The sequence below is a fragment of the Grampus griseus genome (assembly GCF_964374135.1).
Source record: "Grampus griseus genome assembly, chromosome: 8".
NCBI lineage: Eukaryota > Metazoa > Chordata > Mammalia > Artiodactyla > Delphinidae > Grampus > Grampus griseus.
Window position 1 is genome coordinate 79,469,875 of NC_139002.1, and position 22,259 is coordinate 79,492,133.

Genomic DNA, 22,259 nt, shown 5'->3' on the forward strand with positions numbered 1-22,259 from the left:
ATTTAAAGTGTTTTTAATTGAAAAAGGTAAAAAAAAAAATGTTAGACTATTCCTCTTCAGACAATAAAGTCTGAGAACTGATTTTATGTTCTTTGAATTGGACCTTAGAGCTTATTTTTCACTAAAAGCCTCCAGGATGACTGAGATAAGAAAAGGAAGGAGGTGCAACTGCTATTATTTATGTCTAACATTAATTGCCATTTCTTAAAAGCTCCCCCAGAAATTTTTACAAATATTTTCAACCTTGATGATTTTTCACTAGGGTCTGAGGAGCCTCTAAATTACTCCCTCTGATTATCGTGTGGTTTTAAGTACCCCTCTCCCTGCTTAATGATTACTTACACAGTGGTACAACTTAGACTTATCTATAATACATCCTGATATAATATTTTTTCTCCAAAGACTTTTAGCAAGCAGTCTATACCTGTGGATTTCTAAGGTTTAAAAGATACAGTCATTTCCATGCCCTGAGTTTATCACTTAAGAAAGTTCTACTTAAAAAGCAAACAGGCAGACATACAAGAACATTCATAAGGGCATTATTTATGTGTCTCCAACCTAAACATCCACCAGTAACAGGTTGGATAATAAACTGTTTAATATTTGCACATGAAAAATAAATGAGATTCACAGATGAGTTGCATACAGTAACATGAGTGATTATCACAAATATCATGCAGAGCTTAAAATGCCCGTTGTACTCTATGATTGCATGTTTATAAAGTTCAAAAACTAGAATGTTAAAAGTCAGGAAAATGGTTACTTGCGGGAAGGAAGGAGACAGTATTCATTGGGTGGGCATGAAAGGGACTTCTGTGTGCTCCTAATAATCTGTTTCTTCACTTGGTAGGGATTATATAGGTATTTGTATTTGTGACAATTCTGTTTATATTTCATTCACTTTTCTGTGGTAATCAAGAAAATTCATTTAGATCCTAAAAATTGTTAACATAATTGGAAAACATATTACTAGTATGCATCTATTACATCAGATGCTTTGCATGTTTTCTCATTTAATTCTTAACAAAAACAATCAAACAATAAGGAAGGGATTATTAATCCTATTTTACAGATAATTAAATGGGACATAAAAAATGTAAATAATGTATTCAAGGACACATAGCTAGTGGCTGAAACATAGGGCTAGGATTCAGACCTTTGCATTGAAAGCTAGTAATCACTCATCTATGTAACAAAAATTACAAAGGAATATAGAATTTGGTAATCAGCTGGTTTTTAGAACTCTTCCCACAAATGTTTTCTTAGCACAGAATAATAAAGAATAATGAAATCCTCCAAATTTTATTTTAACCAGAGCAGGTGATAATCCCACATTTTTAAACACTAGAAAAATAGTGACTTCTCCCTTAAGTGCCTCTTAAACATACTAAGTACACTTTTATCCTAATTTAAGAAAATCCCAACAATTGTCTCCATGGTTTCTAGATAAACACTTTTACCATGTAATTTACAGATTAACATTAACAACACAGGAATGATTTATCCCCAGGACCTGAAGTTCACCAATATTTCACTAAACTGTTGCTTCACCTAGCACATTTAAAATACAATTCAATTTAGTCTAAAAATACCTACATGGACCTTTTCAGAAACAGCTCTTTCCTGTGAACTCTGTCAGTTTCATAGCAAACGTTATAACCTTTTTCATTGTCTACTGCCAGTGATCTGTTTTGTTTATGCATTGCACTTGGCCACCTGTCTTACTGTTAGGCAGTTTGATTGCTTTCCCTAAACCTAGGCTTTCTGGTTATTTTCTCTTCCTAAAGAAGTGGTTACCAGAGGGGAGCAAAAAACAACCCTTAGCTTTTCATCTAATTTTCTCATAATGTCACATGAGGAACGTGGCATAGAGCTTTTGGTCCTTTCCAGTAATGAGAATCCACATACCAAGAGTCAACAAAGTGAGTTTTGTTGTTCCTGTTTCACTTTGCTTGTAACATGGAACCACCAAGGGGATCTTGCTACTCTTTACCCAGCTTTTGATTGTAACTTGAAAACCTAAGGTTTCAACACCCGCAATGAGCCAAGCATTCTGTTACTGCCTGTAATTCATGTCCAGGGAAAAGAGAGAAAGGGAAGAGTGGGATAAGACAGTATGTTGTGAAGGCTCTTGGCCATTTATTCCAAAATTAATACAGTTGTGGGAAAGGCTTTTGTGAATATTGATTCGTTCCTGCTGTCCTAGCTTGGCAGCTGGGGACAACTTTACTTCTGCTCTCTGGCTTCTAAGAGAGCCAGGTTACACCTCTTACTCAGGTCCATTCATCTTAAAGGGACAGAAGCAGCCAGGAATTGAAGCCATCAGCTATTCAGAACCCCAGCCCTGGATTTTTGCTGGGGCAAGAACTGGCAATTTTGGTTAAGTTGGACCCCATTCTGAATTGAACCAAGCACATTATAAGCAGGGAAGGTTAATGGAGGTGGTACAGAAGCTCCAGAGGACAATAAAAGTACTCTGTATTCTTTACCTTTACCCTTTTCTTGCAGCCTCTTTCCATCTCTAGAGTTGAGATATGTAAACTGTGTGGTATATTTGTGTGTAAAGCTATGCTGGATGATGGATGGCATGCTTCTGTGTTCCCAAGATTCATCAGTCAACCAGGTGCACAGTAGAGACAGAGAGAATGTGGGGATGAAAGAAAGTGAAATTAGAGAGAGAGAGAAAACCAGGAGAACCAGGCAGCATCATTTCTTCTGTTCTTTGCCCCTAGGTGGAAATTCCTAAGAGGACTTTTCAGGATGTAACCTAGGAACAGAGATAAACTCATTACAAACTTGAAAAACTTCTAAGATGAGAATTATTATAAAGGGAACAGAAAGAGAGAGGAGGATTTCCATCCAATTTGTGATACCTGAAACAAAGATTCTAAATCTTTCTGTATATATTGAAATGTTTTTATTGTTTCTAATGTTCAGAAACTTTAAAAATATACTTTCGGAGAGTGTGAGTTTCACTGGTTTTTTTAAAAAAATAATTCGTCTATACAAAGAAAATGAAAACTATTTTCTCCCCTGTCTTTGGTGTTGGCACTAAAAAGTGGTTTCACATTACTACTTTTGTATAGAGGGCTTCAGGAGGTGGTGAGAGGGGAAAAAAAACAAAAAACAAAAAAACCCCAGAAACCTGTGGCAATTAAGGAAAGAAAATCCACACTTACTGTGCATAAAATTGTTCCTCCTTAAGTTCGTAAAGTTATTATTCTGCCCAGCCCTCCTGTTGTAACCGAGTCATACCCATTTTATACCAAGCTTTAAAAATATGGAGGTGCCCTGGTTTCTATCAGGTAATCAACCCATGCAAGGGAAGAGAAATGCTAGTCATTCTAAACTAAATCAAAATCAGAAATTTTAAATAAAAACATTACTTTAGCTGCACTGAGGGGATAATATAAAAACATGTTTCTGTAGTGAAATAACTAAAGAGTATATTCTGTACTACTTCTCTCTCAGTTGCCTGTGATCATTCTTCTTATAGGTTTCTGGCTAAAAATTAAGATAGATGAGTTTTGTTTGTCTTTGTCATAGGAAACTCAGTCTGACGTGTAGCCAATATCCCAGGTAGAACTTGAGTGTTACACTGAGTGGACTTTCCAATCTTGGACAGTATTTTGCTGTCCCTAGATGAAAGAACCACAGTAAATGAAGACATAAGGAATCATGTTTCTCAAAATGCCTCTTTTATAAGAGGGTTTTGAAAGGGTGTGAAGATTTAACTAGTCAGAAGGTAGGATTATACCTGAGGACCCACATCATTTCACTTTGAGTTTAAAAGAAAGAAACAAATAAAAGGAAAAACGTGACTTTCTTTCAGGAAATAATAAATTTCAAAAGTTTGTGATCATTTTAATTAAAAGACTGAGGAATGCATAAGCCCAGGAAAATAGATAGAATGTCATAGTCCCTGCTAACTTGGGCATTCTCAGTCATAAACTTCAGTACTGAAATAATTAGGTGGAAGAGTGTTAAGCTTAGAAAGATTGTGTCTCCAAAAGAAATATTCTGGACCCAAATTTCCAAACATGGGGTTTCCAGCCTTCTCTCGTGTTTCACTATCTGTAGAAGCAGCCTCTATGGATTGATTAGAAAGTGTTAAACAGTAAATCAGCATCCCTTTAATAAGAGAAGCCTTACACAGAACAAACAAAATAAATTTAAGAAACTTAATCCACATCTTTGATCCATGGGATGTCTTTTGCAGCCACTGGCTTAGCCTTTTAGATTTCCGTTGAGAGCTATACATGTACACATACCATGCTAAGTAAAATAATACATAGACATCACTTTGCCAATTTTTAATTAAGAAAATCTTTGAGAAAGATATATAGAAAGTTAATAATTCATTGCATTAGCAGACTGTTTTTCAAAAGCTACCGTATTCTAATACTTTAGCAAGAACCTTTGTACCAAATGCATACTTTAAATCTAAATATTCATTTATATTCACGTAGCCACTTCCACTTTAAACATTTTGAAACTTACTAAGATCTGACTTAAGAAAACGCTCTCTTGTAGTCACTTACGTTTTAAGCAAGGTTTTTATGTAACTCTTCAGCTGGTTTCATCATCTAGCAAATTTGGCAATAATTCTTAAAGTTAACTCACTTAGCACAAATGCTCATTTGGAAGGTAATTACTTAATGAAACAACTACCTGTCTTTACAATGGTCTCTGTAGGTACTTGCCAGGCTGTTCTGCCAAAAGTTCAACTTGCTTTGATTCTATTTGGTAAATAAGTAAGAGAGAGAGCGAGAGAGCGAGGGATGAGGGACTAGGGATCCTATGTAATCCAGCACACACTTACCTTCAGGTCTAGGAGGTGTTTACAGACAAGAACTGGAGTATCACAGCTGTTCTGGTTGGGATGAGTCTGTCTTGCATTAGAGAAAGCAGATGGGTTAGGTGTACTGATGTCCCACTGAGCAGGAGGGTGCCAGAGAAACAAAATTAGGTGGGGCTGGTCGTATCTTGCTTGTGTAATAGAGCACCCAAGAACCTGACTGACCTGCTTCTCAGCTGTCAGCATGAAGCTATCACCTCATTCAGGCCTTTAAAAAAAAAAGAAAAAAAAAAGCCCAACCCTCCAGCTTTCATAGGTTGGGTGCTTTGACTTTCGGGACAGGCTAGTTCTCTTAAGTGTTGGCAAACAAAGGACATACATTTCTTGCCTTAAATGAAAAAAAGAAAAAAAAGAAGGGCAAAGACTTTGGTAATGGTCCTTACTCTATCAGGAATTTCTGACACATGCTGGGTTCCCCCTTCGCAGGTGAGGAAACCAAAATGAGTCAGCCCTGCACCTGTTGCTCATGTGCCAGCCACATACTGTCCTCCTAACACATAAACAAATCTTTCTTTCCCGTGGTGGGGATGCCCTATTTGTGTACTTAATACCTGAATGGAGAAAGTGGTGTCTGCAGTGCACTGAAACTGGATTTATAGAAAGTCACACTGAACACCAAGTGGATTAATGTGCATCGGATCCTTGAGAAAGCTGTGAAATATTAAGTTAGAAATCATCACCAGGACTTTCGGAAGTTTGGGGAGTAACTGGAGTCTGGCTGAGAATGGCCACGTGATCCTGAGTAATCCTGGGAGCCTGCTCAATTAAGTAGTTTCCATCCTGTGTTCTCTTTACTTTTCCTCTCAATTTAGAAGCCGGAGAGTTTCAGAAGAGCCTGAGTAATGCTTGATTAAATACTAGAGTTGAATAACAACCTGGCATACTTCCTTCACTTCCTTTCACCGCTTATGAAAGGGAGGAGAGTGAAACTGCACTTTCTGGGAGATTCTGCACATCAATATTTGGGGACTGGCGCCAAGGTCTGTTCAGCTCAGTACGCCTGAGGTTCATGCTTAGTTTCTGTTGTGCAAGGAGATAGGTTTCCAACTGCTGAGAGGGAAAATGAAACTTTAGCTAAGGTTCAGCAGCCTCAAATTGAATGCAAAGAATCTGCCCAGTTAATTGGCCCCAAGAAAGAACAAGGTAATTCTATAGTTTCAAACTTTCTGAAGCCCAAAGGCCCTTCAGAGTTTGATTAGAAATTAAGCCAAACCCTAGCAAATATTCGCTCAAAAGATATTTAAGCTGTATCTGCACTAGTATGAAGAAAAGCAAGTTCAGTCTAATCAAATAACTGTTTACTGAACAATGGCTTAATAAAAATCAATTGGTTATTTTCAGATTAGCTAGTTACTAGGAAAAAATCCAACTGAATAAATATTTTATGTCTGTACTTAGAGAAATGAACATGACTTAGCAGGATTGGGTGTGCCATACCCTGAGGGATTTTCCTAGATATGCGTGTGAATATCATTACCACTTTCTACTTAAGCATAGTAATTATGGCCTATACCAGGCAAGGAAGTTACAAAGCACTTTTGCTACAACTCTACTTTCACTGCCACAAGAGTCAACGTTCATCTCCAGTGACCCTCTTTTCTGAAGACCCTAGGTGTGGCCTCAGAATCCTTTTCATTACTGCCCTCCTGACAGCCTTAACCAATTGATTAGAGCTGACCCTAGAGATACACCTTATTTACCTTTCCTGTCATGAGCACATCTGGAAGTAAAGTTGTAAAATGCAAACTATGCATAAATTTAATGCCTCACTTACTACTTAGCTCACTTAGTTGTCATCAGACACCTTTATGGAAGCACCAGAGTTGGAGTTAAAAAGTAATTTCTTGCCAAGCAAACAAGTCTTGCCGAGATACATTTCCAGGTATATACCATGATACTGTTCTGGGTAAGACCAATCCCATTTTGGACCTTGTTTCTCCAGAGGAACTCAACAATAACTGATCACCTGACAACTTCATCAGCCGAGCCAGCTGAGATGACACATTATGCAATGGTTACATAATTTTTGTTGTACTTACCTTCTATGGAGGCTTTCATCTGGAACTCTCCAATTGCTTTACACCCATTAATTAAACCTCACAATACATAGTGGAAGAAGAACTACTGCCTCTTTGCCTGAAATGGTGGAACCGCTCACCAGTGGAGTTTCCAGAACATGAAGTCACATTATTGTCTCTGATGGATCTGAAAACAGAACCAGAATGTAGCTTGGCACCATGCCTCAGAGAAAACTGAAATATTGGTCTGGATCCAAAATGGTATCTTATTTTACAAATCCTATAACACCATTTTGGATCCAGAACAATGTTTCGGTTTTACCTGAGGCATGGTCCCAAGCTACATTCCGGTTTTGTTTTCAGATCCATCAGTGACAATAATGTGATTTCATTAACTGAAGCCTCAAAGAGCTAGAGAGTTGAGGGTATATGCAAGTAAGTCAGTATAGTGATTGATCAATAGGATAAATAGAGAAGAAAGTGAGGGCACAAGGGTAGGAAAGGACAGTGAAAATGTGCTGGAGAGAATGGATTGAAAATCTGGGTCAAAAGTTAATGGATTGAAAACATCTGGGCCAAGGGATTACTGGAATTGGAGTTTATAGGGAGTGAGCTACAAGGATGGAGGTGATAATTGGAGATTATGGAGGGTTTGGAGTCATTGATCAAAATCGTGCTGTGGGAGGACCAGGCATAAGGTAGAGTAGGAGAAAACAGCTCTGAAGATAAACATCAAAGAACTGAGAAGCCAAGATACTAGAAATATTATCTGTGTATGTTGTAATTTCAAAAGTTTGTTTTGGGAGTCATGTTGATAAGAGTTACCCTTAGCCAGGAGTTGAAAAACCTTTAGAGAATTTGAGGAAGTGTTCCAAAGGAGTGGTAAATGACTTCCACAAAGAGAGACAGTAGGAAGTACGGATTGATAATATGAGACTCAAATCTGTGACTCTTTAAGAAGGGAGAGAAAAAGCCATGATGCAGCAATGAAGACAAGAAATTCACTACCTCATCTTCAACACAAATAGCCATCACCTGAGATTGCCACATAGAAAGTGAGGTTTCAGGAGTGTCCCAGGTTTCAGTTAAGAAAGGAGGTGAGGGAACATTAAAGCCTTTGCTATTAATGACTTTGAATAAGAGGGCCTAGTTGAAAGCATCTCAAATAGTTGGGAAGGAGTGGGAGAGGATCACAAAGACAACTTCCATTTCCCTAGAACTAGAGGATTAAAATCTGAGTAAAGAATGATCTGGAAATTCTGGTCTTCTTGAAGTAACTGATATGTACGCAGTTAAGGGGCAGAATGAGTTAGTCCTGAGGGACCCACTTGTGAGTGATGACAGAGGGAAAGGTGTGAGTGTAGGATATGGGGATGGGGGCACCTTGCCAAGATGGAGAGTTCTGGGCTCCCTCTAGACTCCGGCTGATAGACGAGTTCTGAAGGGAAGCCTCTTATTGCTGGCACCTAAAACAATTTTCCAACCCTGCAGTAGCTGACTGCTGGGAAATGATATTGCTCTCTTTAACAAGTACATGATATTCCATTGTGTGGAAGTACCACACAACTGATTCATTCCTGCATGATGGAGTATTCTGTTATACAAGTTTGCATCTTTTAGAACCCTGGTTTCATTACAGAGTCTAACCTCATTAGATGGCTATTGCCCAGTTTATCAACTATGTAATCTATTTTGATATGAACTTAATTAAATGAAGTTACAACTATGCTTAAATATAATAAAATGGCAAAACTGGAAGATTGATAATATTATAACTTATTTTGCCACCTTTAGGAAAAGATCCAAGTGATTTATTAACCCTTTCTAAAAAAAAAAATCAAGGTGGGTAATTAGATAATCTTGTTACTTCTAATTTTTTTTCTGGTTTGAAAAGTTGAATAACTAAGTAATAACCTTGTAGCAACAGAGTTTATTTGCTGAGTGCTCTCAGCACTGAGCCATGACTTGGAGAGGGTCAGAGTGAGGAGAGAAGGAGATGCCTAGGCTAGGTCTGTACACTCTGAAGAAGAATCTAGATTGGTTCCTTGGCTCAAAAGCAGGGACAGAAGAAAAATCAAACGCATTCATGACCTGAAGGGGATTTTGGCATCAAGTTCATGGGCAGAAAATAACAATAAGTGGTTTTCTCATCCGTTTAGAGGACTATAAACAACATAAACATTTTGTAGAGGACAATGAAAACACATTAAGTTTAACTAAGCTGACAGTTCTAGAAGCTCTTAGCTACAGAAAAGGGAAGACATTTTTGTGTTTTATCAGGAGAGAATCCTTATTTGATTTTTAATGGCATTTGCAATCAAAACATTTATTGTAATCTACATTAAAATTCCAATATCCTTCTTTTACAGAAAAAGACTTTCAAGGAGTATGAATGCATTTTATACAAGGTTGAAGAACTTTTTAACGATTGGCTGATCCAAAGGGGGTGAAATACCTTTTCCGTAATACATTTTTTTTTTTTTTTTTTTTTTTTTTTTTTCGGTATGCGGGCCTCTCACTGTTGTGGCCTCTCCCATTAGCGGAGCACAGGCTCCGGACGCTCAGGCTCAGTGGCCATGGCTCAGGGGCCCAGCCGCTCCGCAGCATGTGGGATCCTCCCAGACCGGGGCACGAACCCATGTCCCCTGCATCGGCCGGCGGACTCTCAACCACTGCGCCACCAGGGAAGCCCCGTAATACATTTTTAATTGATGTAGTATTAAAGTATAAAAATCACGTGGCCAAGCATTTTTTCTTTTCTTTATAAACAATATAATTATATTAACTTAAGAAAGTTAGTTTTTAGCATTGCTCAATAACAATTAAGTTCAAACATTGAAAAAGAGAATCCTTATCAAAAAACACCTACGGTTGTTGTAAATCCCCTCTTTGAATGAATACTTTAAAGTTTAAACCAGTACAGTATAATCATTTCTTGCACATGGAGCTGTTGTGAGGATTTCATGAGTAAATATGTAAAAAACATTTAGAAGGATGTCTGGCACATATGTGTCTGATGCGTGATAGCTATTCATTGGAAGGAAATACACAATTTTGGAATCTCTCTTTAAGAAAAGGATACAAAATTATGAATATAAAAAGAGATACGAAAGTAAATGGAACAATCAAAAATTTACAAACTTTAGAAAGCTTAAAATACTACATGAAATCAAAATCCAGAAAAATAACAGTATTTTAATAACTAGATGCCTGACACATCTCTGTAGTGCTTTTTGTCTTACATTTTTATCGGTATTTTTTATTATCTCTGCATATGATGTTTAAAAAAATATTTCATAGAAAGAATAGAGAACTAATTCAGTCTTTCCTCTTCCTCTAGCACAGTTAATTGAAAATTTTTTTTATTATTGGCAGTTTTGAAAATCTTAACTTCTGCTTCATAATTTATTATTGATAGATAAAGCCATGTGCATTTTTAATATTGTTGGAACTTTGGGGAAATCTCTAGTGTGTTTCATATATGACTTGAAGTTTGTGAAATAATTTCCATAAAGTAGTTTCTGGCTCCATATATTTCAGACCTTATTTCTCTTTCGTTATCAGAGCTGGATACCATAGAACATGTGCACCTCATCATATATCCCCTGGCCTGGCACCTGAAAGAGTCAGCAACTGGAGGAGTTTCCTCAGAATCCATTGCTACATTAGGATAATTAGCAATAACTGAACAACACTTGGAAGTGCCTGCAAATCACATAAACATATCTCACTAAGCCCAAACTAAATGTATCCCTGACTCAACATTCCATTAGTCAACTGTCAAAAACACCCGGCCACTCCAGCACCCAATATTTGGAAAAGTCAGAGATTCTGGCTATGTCTAGAGGAAGCTTTTAGACACATCAAAATTGTAAATATAAGCAATTTAATTATCCTGGGACTGAGTATTTGCTTGAATTGTGGACCAAGAAGCATCATGCTTACCTCTGCATGTCCGTCTTCACAAATTCAGATATAATGGTCTAATAAAGGAAAAAAATAGTCTTTTCAGACAATTAAGTTATAAGCATGTGTCAATATTTTATTAGAGTTTTACTGCAAACGAAAGTTCTCTAAAAGACCAATGCAAAGATTTCGGCCTTGGTAGACACATATAAGAAAAGAGAATGGTTAGTAATAATTTTTAGACTCCAAACAAAACAAAAATGGGTCAGATCAAACGACTGTAGACTTTTTTTTTTTAACATCTTTATTGGAGTATAATTGCTTTACAATGTTGTGTTAGTTTCTGCTGTATAACAAAGTGAATCAGCTATACGTATACATATATCCCCATATCCCCTCCCTCTTAAGTCTCCCTCCTACTCTCCCTATCCCACCCCTCTAGGTGGTCACAAAGCACTGAGCTGATCTCCCTGTGCGATGCAGCTACTTCCCACTAGGTATCTATTTTACATTTGATAGTGTATATATGTCAGTGTTCCTCTCTCACTTCATCCCAGCTTACCCTTCCCCCTCCCCATGTCCTCGAGTCCATTCTCTATATCTGTGTCTTTGTTCTTGTCCTTCCCCTAGATTTGTCAGAACCATTATTTTTTTTTTAGATTCCATACATATGTGTTAGCATACGGTATTTGTTTTTCTCTTTCTAACTTACTTCACTCTGCATGACAGAATCAAGGTCCATCCACCTCACTACAAATAACTGAATTTTGTTTCTTTTTATGGCTGAGTAATATTCCATTGTATATATGTGCCACATCTTCTTTATCCATTCATCTGTCGATGGACACTTAGGTTGCTTCCATGTCCTGGCTATTGTAAATAGTGCTGCAATGAACATAGTGGTATATGACTCTTTTGAATTATGGTTGTCTCAGGGTATGTACCCAGTAGTGGGATTGCTGGGTCGTATGGTAGTTGTATTTTTAGTTTTTTAAGGAACCTCCATACTGTTCTCCATAGTGGTTGTATCAATTCACATTCCCACCAACAGCGCAAGAGGGTTCCCTTTTCTCCACACCTTCTCCAGCGTTTACTGTTTATAGATTTTTTGGTGATGGCCATTCTGACTGGTGTGAGGTGATACCTCATTGCAGTTTTGATTTGCATTTCTTTAATGATTAGTGATGTTGAGCATCCTTTCATGTGTTTGTTGGCAATCTGTATATCTTCTTTGGAGAAATATCTATTTAGATCTTCTGCCCATTTTTGGACTGGGTTGTTTATTTGATATTAGGCTGCATGAGCTGCTTGTAAATTTTGGAGATTAATCCTTTGTCAATTGCTTGTTTGCAAATATTTTCTCCCATTCTGAGGGTTTTCTTTTCATCTTCTTTATGGTTTCCTTTACTGTGCAAAAACTTTTAAGTTTCATTAGGTCTCATTTGTTTATTTTTCTTTTTATTTCCATTTCTCTAGGAGGTGGGTCAAAAAGGATCTTGCTGTGATTTATGTCACAGAGTGTTCTGCCCATGTTTCCTCTAAGAGTTTGATAGTGTCTCGCTGTACATTTAGGTCTTTAATCCATTTTGAGATTATATTTGTGTATGGTGTTAGGGAGTGTTCTAATTTCATTCTTTTACATGTAGCTGTCCAGTTTTCCCAGTACCACTTATTGAAGAGGCTGTCTTTTCTCCATTGTATATTCTTGCCTCCTTATCAAAGATAAGGTAACCATATATGCATGGGTTTATCTCTGGGCTTTCCATCCTGTTCCATTTATCTATATTTCTGTTTTTGTGCCAGAACCATACTGTCTTGATTACTGTAGCTTTGTAGTATAGTCTGAAGTCAGGGAGCCTGATTCTTCCAGTGCAGTTTTTCTTTCTCAAAATTGCTTTGGCTATTCGAGATCTTTTGTGTTGCCATACAAATTGTGAAGTTTTTTGTTCTAGTTCTGTGAAAAATGCCATTGGTATTTTGATAGGGATTGCATTGAATCTGTAGATTGCTTTGGGGAGTATAGTCATTTTCACAGTATTGATTCTTCCAATCCAAGAACATGGTGTATCTCTCCATCTGTTTGTATCACCTTTAATTTCTTTCATTGGTGTCTTACAGTTTTCAGCATACAGGCCTTTTGTCTCCTTCGGTAGGTTTATTCCTAGGTATTTTATTCTTTTTGTTGCAATGGTAAATGGGAGAGGAGTGTTTCCTTAATTTCTCCTTCAGATTTTTCATCATTAGTGTATAGGAATGCAAGAGATTTCTGTACATTAATTTTGTATCCTGGTACTTTACCAGATTCATTGATTAGCTCTAGTAGTTTTCTGGTAGCATCTTTAGGATTCTCTATGTATGGTATCATGTCATCTGCAAACAGTGACAGGTTTACTTCTTCTTTTCTGATTTGCATTCCTTTTATTTCTTTTTCTTCTGTGATTGCTGCAGCTAAAACTTCCAAAACTATGTTGAATAATAGTGGTGAGAGTGGGCAACCTTGTCTTGTTCCTGATTTTAGAGGAAATGGTTTCAGTTATTCAACATTGAGAACGATGTTGGCTGTGGGTTTGACATATATGGCCTTTATTATGCTGAGGTAGGTTCCCTCTATGCCTACTTTCTTGAGGGTTTTTTATCATAAATGGTGTTGAATTTTGTCAGAAGCTTTTCCTGCATCTAATGAGATGATCATATGGTTTTTCTCCTTCAGTTTGTTAACATGGTGTATCACATTGATTGATTTGCGTATATTGAAGAATCCTTGCATTCCTGGGATAAACCCCACTTGATCATAGTGTATGATCCTTTTAATGTGCTGTTGGATTCTGTTTGCTAACATTTGTTGAGGATTTTTGCATCTATGTTCATCAGTGATATTGGCCTGTAGTTTTCATCTTTTGTAACATCTTTGTCTGGTTTTGTTATCAGGGTGATGGTGGCCTTATAGAATGAGTTTGGGAGTGTTCCTTCCTCTGCTATACTTCGGAAGAGTTTGAGAAGGATAGGTGTTAGCTCTTCTCTGAATGTTAATAGAATTCTCCTGTGAAGCCATCTGGTCCTGAGCTTTTGTTTGCTGGAAGATTTTTCAACACAGTTTCAATTGCAGTGCTTGTGATTCGTCTGTTTATGTTTTCTATATCTTCCTGTTTCAGTCTTAGAACGTTGTGCTTTTCTAAGAATTTGTCCATCTCTTCCAGGTTGTCCATTTTATTGGCATATAGTTACTTGTAATAATCTCTCAAGATCCTTCATATTTCTGCAGCGTCAGTTGTTACTGCTTCTTTTTCATTTCTAACTCTGTTGATTTGCGTCTTCTCCCTTCTTTTCTTGATGAGTCCGGCTCATGATTTATCAATTTGTTTATCTTCTCAAAGAAACAGCTGTTAGTTTTATTGATTTTTGCTATGGTTTCCTTCATTTCTTTTTTGTTTATTTCTGATCTGATCTTTATGATTTCTTTCCTTCTGTGAACTTTGGGTTTTTTTTGTTCTTCTTTCTCTCATTGCTTTAGGTGTGAGGTTAGGTTATTTATTTGAGATTTTTGTTTCTTGAGGTAGGATTGTACTGCTATAAACTTCCCTCTTAGAACTGCTTTTGCTGCACCCCATTGGTTTTGGGTCATTGTGTTTACTTTGTCATATTTTTCAAGGTATTTTTTGATTTCCTCTTTGATTTCTTCAGTGATCTCTTGGTTATTTAGTGGCGTATTGTTTAGCCTCCATGTGTTTGTATTTTTTACAGATCTTTTCCTGTAATTGATATCTAGTCTTATAGCGTTGTGGTCGGGAAAGGTACTTGACATGATTTCAATTTTCTTAAAGTTACCAAGGCTTGATTTGTGACCCAAGATATGATGTATCCTGAAGAATGTTCCATTAGACTTGAGAAGAATGTGTATTCTTTCATTTTTGGGAGGAATGTCTTTTAAATATCCATTAAGTCCATCTTATCTAATATGTCATTTAAAGCTTGTGTTTCCTTATTTATTTTCATTTTGGATGATCTGTCCATTGGTGAAAGTGGGGTGTTAAAGTCCCCTACTATGATTGTGTTACTGTCGATTTCCCTTTTTATGGTTATTAGCATTTGCCTTATATATTGAGGTGCTCCTATGTTGGGTGCATAAATATTTACAATTGTTATATCTTCTTGGATTGATCCCTTGATCATTATGTAGTGTCCTAATTTGTCTCTTGTAATAGTCTTTATTTTATTTTAAAGTAGCGATCTCATATCAGACAAAATAGACTTTAAAATAAAGACTATTTTAAATAGTCTTTATTTTAAAGTCTATTTTGTCTGATATGAGAATCGCTACTTCACCTTTCTTTTGATTTCCATTTGCATGGAATATCTTTTCCCATCTCTTCACTTTTAGTCTGTATGTGTCCCTATGTCTGAAATGTGTCTCTTGTAGACAGCATATATATGGGTCTTGTTTTTGTATCCATTCAGCCAGTCTATGTCTCATGGTTGGAACATTTAATCCATTTACATTTAAGGTAATTATTGATTTGTATGTTCCTATTACCATTTTCTTAATTGTTTTCCATTTGTTTTTGTAAGTCTTTCCCTTCTCTTGTGTATCCTGCCTAGAGAAATTTCTTTAGCATTTGTTGTAAAACTGGTTTCGTGGTGCTGAATTCTCTTAACTTTTGCTTGTCTGTAAAGGTTTTACTTTCTCCATCAAATCTGAACGATATACTTGCTGGATAGAGTAGGTTGTAGGTTTTTCCCTTTCATCACTTTAAATATGTCCTGCCACTCCCTTCTGGCTTGCAGAGTTTCTGCTGAAAGATCAGCTGTTAACCTTATGGGTATTCCCTTGTATGTTATTTGTTGCTTTTCCCTTGCTGCTTTTAATATTTTTTTTTGTATTTAATTTTTGATAGTTTGATTAATATGTGTCTTGGCATGTTTCTCCTTGGGTTTATCCTGTATGGGACTCTCTGCGCTTCCTGGACTTGATTGACTATTTCCTTTCCCATGTTAGGGTAGTTTTCAACTATAATCTCTTCAAATATTTTCTCAGACCCTTTCTTTTTCTCTTCTTCTTCTGGGACCCCTATAATTCGAATGTTGATGTGTTTAATGTTGTCCCAGGGGTCTCTGAGACTGTCCTCAATTCTTTTCATTCTTTTTTCTTTATTCTGCTCTATAGTAGTTATTTCCACTATTTTATCTTCTAGGTCACTTATCCATTCTTCTGCCTCAATTATTCTGCTATTGATTCCTTCTAGTGTATTTTAATTTCATTTTTTTGTGTTGTTCATCATTGTTTGTTTGCTCTTTAGTTCTTCTAGGTTCTTGTTAAACGTTTCTTGTGTTTTCTCTATTCTATTTCCAAGATTTTGGATCATCTTTACTCTCATTCTTCTGAATTCTTTTTCAGGTAGACTGCCTATTTCCTCTTCATTTGTTTGGTCTGGTGGGTTTTTACCTTGCTTCTTCACCTGCTGCATATTTCTCTGTCTTCTCATTTTATTTAACTTACTGTGCTTGGGGTCTCCTTTTTGCAGGCTGCAGATTCATAGTTCCCATTGTTTTTTGTATCTGCCCGCAGTGGATGAGGTTGGTTCAGTAGCTTGTTTAGGCTTCCTGGTAGAGGGGACTGGTGCCTCTGTTCTGGTGGGTGTGGCTGGATCTTGTCTTTCTGGTGGGAAGGGCCGCATCTGGTTGTTTGTTTTGGGGTGTCTATGAACTTAGTATGATTTTAGGCAGCCTATCTGCTAATGGGTGGGGTTGTGTTCCTGTCTTATTAGTAGTTTGGCATGGGGCATCCAGCACTGGAGCTTGCTGACCATTGCATGGAGCTGGGTCTTCACGTTGATGTGGAGATCTCTGGGAGAGCTCTCGCTGATTGATAGTATGTTGGGCCAGGAAGTCTCTGGTGGTCCAGTGTCCTGAACTCAGCTCTCCCACCTCAGAGGCTCCATCCTGACACCAGGCTGGAGCACTTAGACCCCATCAGCCATGCAGCTCAGAAGAAAAGGGAGAAAAAAAGAAGGAAAAAAATAATAATAAATTTTAAAACTTATTAAAATAAAAACAAAAATAATAATAAAAGGCAAAAGAAGAGAGCAACAAAGCCAATAAACAAATCCACCAATGATAACAAGCTCTAAAAACTAAACTAAGATAAACATAAAAATCAGAAACAAATCAGTTGCAGACAGCAAACTCCACATCTACAGTTGCTCCCAAAGTCCACCGCCTCAATTTTGGGATTTGTTGTCTCTTCACAAATGCAGGGTACATCAATTTGATTGTGGGGATTTAATTGGCTGCTCCTGAGGCTGCATGGAGAAATTTCTCTTTCTCTTCTTTGTTTGCGCTGCTCCTGAGGTTCAGCTTTTGTTTCAACCCCTCTTTGCATGTAGGTTGCCCTCAGGCTTCTGTTCCCACCCAGACAGAATAGGGTTAAAGCAGCAGCTGATTAGGGGGCTCTTGCTCATTCAGGCTGGGGGGAGGGAGGGGTACGGTAGTTATAATTGGAATGCCAGGTGTGCCTGAAGTTGCAGAGACTTATGTGACGTTGCAACAGCCTGAAGTGCACTGTGTGTTCTCCCAGGGAACTTGTCCCTGGTCACGGGACCCTGGCAGTCGCGGGCTGCACAGGCTCCTGGGGTGTGTGTGTGTGTGGATAGTTCCCTTGCTTGCACACAGGATTCTTGGTGGCTGTAGCAGCAGTGTTAGCGTTTCATGCCTGTCTCTGGGGTCCAGTCTGATAGCTGCGGCTCGTGCCTGTCTCTGGAGCTCATTTAGGCAGTGCTCTGCCTTCTGTGGGCACACTGGAGAGGAATCCCCTCTCCTCGCGCACGCCAAAACAATGGTCTCTTGCCTCTTAGGCAGTTCCAGAGTTTTCCCCAGACTCCTTCCTGCCTAGCTGTGGCACACTAGCTCCCATCAGGCTGTGTTCACACAGCCAACCCCAGTCCTCTCCCTGGGATCTGACCTCCGAAGCCCAAGCCTCAGCTCCCAGCCCCCACCCCCCCAAGCAGGTGAGCAGACAAGCATCTCAGATTGGTGAGTGCTGGTTGACATCAATCCTCTGTGTGGGAATCTCTCCACTTTGCCCTCTGCACCCCTGTTCCTGCACTCTCCTCCATGGCTCCAAAGCTTCCCCCCTGCCACCCACCGTCTCCGCCAGTGAAGGGGCTTCCTAGTGTGTGGAAACTTTTCCTCCTTCACAGCTCCCTCCCAGAGGTGCAGGTGCCATCCCTATTCTTTTGTCTCTGTTTTCCTTTTTTGTTTTGCCCTACCCAGGTACATGGGGATGTTTTTGCCTTTTGGGAATTGTGAGGTCTTCTGGTAGTGTTCAGTAGGTGTCTCTAGGAGTTGTTCCACATGTAGAGGTATTTTTGATGTATTTGTGGGGAGGAAGGTGATCTCCATATCTTACTCCTCTGCAATCTTGAAAGTCCCCCAAAAAGACTGTAGACTTCTGATTGATGGACCACTTGGTGTTTGAGCAGCTAACCTCCCAGAAGTTCTCAGTCTCATTTAGGTCTATTACAAATTTGCTTAAACATTTTGTCTATAATGCTAATTTCTTCCCGGAAGGATGTTGCAAATTATGTAGCTCGAAAAATTCTCTCCCAAACCATGTTTAAAAATAATTTTTCCTTTGGCATAGAGAAAGGTCAATGTTTGGATCTGGGTGTGAATTTCAGCCAAGGGACTTCTTCAGGTAACTTAACCTCCAAGAGTTTCGATTTGCTTCTCTACTGAAGGAGACTAATAATCTTTATTTCACCTGGGTTGTTGTGGAAATAATAGGAGTCAATTAAAGACATCTAGCACAAAGTCTGGGATCTTGAAAGTGCTCAGTAAATGCTAGTTCTCTTCTTCCTCTTTGGGCCTATGATGCAACTCATTTTCATTTTTTTGTATGCTCTCTAAGAATAGCCAAGCATTGTGCTCTCAAAAAATAATTTCGAATTGAATTATTTACTCTAGAAGCAGCTTTACCATCTTAAATACAAAAGAAGAAAAAGGACAATATAAGCTGTTTGCTGTGTCACCAGCAAAAGATGGAAAGTGTTATGACAATTATGACTGAATTTTTATAAAAGTGAAACAATCAAAATATAAATAATTGACAATAGCCCATATTTCGTGCAGAAAAATATACAGTATCTTTATACAATGTAAGCCAAGAACTTTGTCTACAAAGTTCCCTATGTATAACAACAAACAGAATGTTGAAAAAAATGGGTTATTATAATTTATAATAATATAAATTCATCTTAAAATGAATTAAGCTTAGACCACTTACAAATTATACCTCAGTTAATTTGTACAACACTGCCATAAAGACAATTTTTCTATTCTTGTTTTTAAGTTGTGAAAACAAAGGTTTATCATTGTTTAGTCATTTGTCGAAGGTCACACAATTAGAAAAGAATATAAGCAACTCTCAAACCCGGAACATTTGTACCCCATGCCATGCTCTTTCTCCAGCACCACATTGCCATTCCTAGATGGTCTTTTCAGGGTCATTATAACTTGATGAAGAAGATAAATTGTATTTATGATAAAAGTAAGTTAGTAATTTATTATATTGTTGTCATCATTCATCTATGGTGCTAAGTACAGTTCTAAGTATCCAGTTCTAGGGGGATGCTTATAAAGTGAGCAAATACTTAAGAGTTTTTGAGGCTCTGTATGGCCAATCAGAATGGATATAGACTTTAGTTCTGGAGCAGTTTCCTGGAGGCCAGCGCTGTTCCAGAGGTTAACTCTACATATACTTCATCCTGGTGAAGGTTCCCTTGGGAAGAAGGGCCAGCCTGTGAGGAGTATGACACCCTTAGAGGGTTCAGTTATGAATCAGTTTTTTCTTTTTTCTGTCATAAATGAACAGCCTGTATGGCTATATCTCTGAGTATCAGAGATATATCAGTCCTAAATATACTTCTTAAGAAAAATACTTTGGATGGGATTACCTAAATTGCAACGGTGACTATGAATGGTGGAATTGTAGGTGACTTCTGTTCTTTACAATTTAATTCACTCATTCAGCATACATTTATTGAAAGCCTAGTAAATGGCAGGCCCTCCTAGACTCCTGTATTTCAGAAGTGAATAGTACAGGAGTTGTTCCAGTTATTTTTGTTGGTGTTACATTTATAATCAGAAAATTGTTCAGCAGAGTTAAGTAAAGAAAGTATATCAAATAGTTGAATGGCAAGATGAGGAAAAGTCCTGAGAAAAATCAATCCAGAACTTTAAAAAGATTACATTGTATTTATAAAAAATATATGGCAAAATGCTGACAGCTTATTTGTGCAGACACCTAATTTTTTAGCAAATCAATTGAGAGTATCCATGTTAATGTGAACAAATGCTACTGAATGCGTATTTAATGTACAAATGCCAACACCATACTGACAGGAAGAGTTAGCTCAGAGAGACACATTACATCAAATTTAAGAGTCTGCTCTGGTCAAGACTGTAGTGAGAGTTCTCCTATTTTAATATGGCACAGTGCTATTTATGTGTAGCTTCTTCTTTCTAAATGAAATTGCTTAGGGGGAAAAATATGTAGTCTGATTTCAGAAATTGGTGAAGATTTTCAGTGATTATAGTTCAAATGCTGGCTTTCCCATGTTCTTAGAACTCAGATGCTTGTTATTTTATTTCTTACTTAGTGTTTTTAGAGAGAGAGAAGAAGGAGAGGGAAATTGGAAGTAAAGTTAGAGAGAGATTCCATGTCCTTAGACAAAGAGGAAATTTAACAATACAAGTAGGTCTTGACTAGCCGGTTCTACAACTAACCAGTTGAGGCTGTGTCAAGTACAGTTCAGCCCAAATATTCAAAATCTGCTGTTTCACACATATGTATAGGCTCTTTATATTGATTAGTCTACTAATCATAGTCTACTAGATACTCATGCAAAAAACTCTACTAATTGTATTGCTGTAAGGCGTTAACCAGAAAATCAGTAACTCACCCTAGGCAGGGAAATTTAAAATGTCCCACACTCATGGTCCTTCTACTAATTGTAGATCCTGTTTAGTGAGGTTTCTATTTCTAACTCATGTACGGTGATGTTGCAATACTACGTGGGGAAAGCACATTACGCTTGCGGATGTTGCTGAAAACAAATCTACGGAATGGGGGATTCTTTAGTAGTTCTTGGGTGTTGTACAAATTGGCTGTGGCAGAGAGGTTGCTCTGATATACTCTCGTTTCAGATGGGTCTCCTTTTGAGAAAGCTTTAACTTTTTATCTCTTCTGATGAAAACAATACTTGGAATTCTTTTTTGGGCTCCATATTCAGACATACTTAACTTCATTTGTGTTCGGAATTGACCACTCGCCTGTGTTGCCCCTCTCATTAGCCACTCCCCCACCTGGAAGTACAGTGAAGTCGTTTTTAAAACTTTTTAAACAATAATTATTTTTCCAAATAAAGTTGAACATGATTGCTCAATATATATATTAAAAAAGAAGGGGATTCTCTCTTTCTACCAAGGTCCCTAGTGAAATTCCACAGAGCATAATTTGAAAACCTCTAGAATAATACAAAAAACACTCCCCCAGGGGTTAGTCACAATCACTGAATTCGATTCAGTAATTCAGTTCAATTTAACAAACTTTCATTGAGCATTTTCAGTGTGCCAAGCACTAAAAGCGCTAAGGAAAAAAGGGCCTCGAGAAACTTGCCTTCAAGTGTGGGGAAAAGCAGGTACAGAAAGGAGCGTAATAAAGTGTTGTGGACGCTTTGGCAGATTTCTGGACAAGGTCAGTGATGTATGTCAGTGACTCTGGGCCTTGCTTTCTGTGAATTTAAAATAACTTGGAACAAACTGCATACAGAATCTTACCTCTCTTACATGCTTGACCCTGTGATTCTGTTACTCTGTGCCATTGGCTTTAGATCCCAGAGGAAAGCCACTGGCAATGGACGTGAGAAATGGAAGTGCAAGGGATGGATGCGGCATGTGCATCTTTGAAATTTTTGTAACGTTGAGAAAAGTATGTCATTATAGTCAGAGAGGTAGGAGTGAAAAAAGAAATACAATGCATAGTTGCTAAGGAGCAGAATTATGGGGTATCATCTTCAGATTTTCCAAAATACTCTCTACCTCCATTGATGCACATGAAGCCCTGCTTTCCCCTGACAACACAGTTCCTTTTTCCACTGAAGGCCTCCAGCTTCATCTCCTACCCAGTTTCACAAGATCAAGATCATGCTATTGTAACAAAAATCTCTGCTTATTTATTCCAATAAAAAGAATCACTCTTGGACTTCCCTGGTGGCGCAGTGGTTAATAATCCGCCTGACAATACAGGGGACACAGTTTCGAGCCCTGGTCTGGGAAGATCCCACATGCCATGGAGAAGCTAAGCCCATGCGCCACAACTACTGAGCCTTAGCTCTAGAGCCCACGAGCCACAACTACTGAGCCCATGTGCCACAACTACTGAAGCCCGCACTCTAGGGCCTGTGCTTCACAACAAGAGAAGC

General features: G+C 38.0%; 1 protein-coding gene across 1 annotated transcript in view; it reads left to right on the plus strand.

The window, feature by feature from the left end:
• The window catches only part of ANO3 (anoctamin 3), a gene marked incomplete at both ends in the record, with an annotated part of 413,216 nt that overhangs the window by 353,127 nt on the left and 37,830 nt on the right, over positions 1–22,259 (plus strand).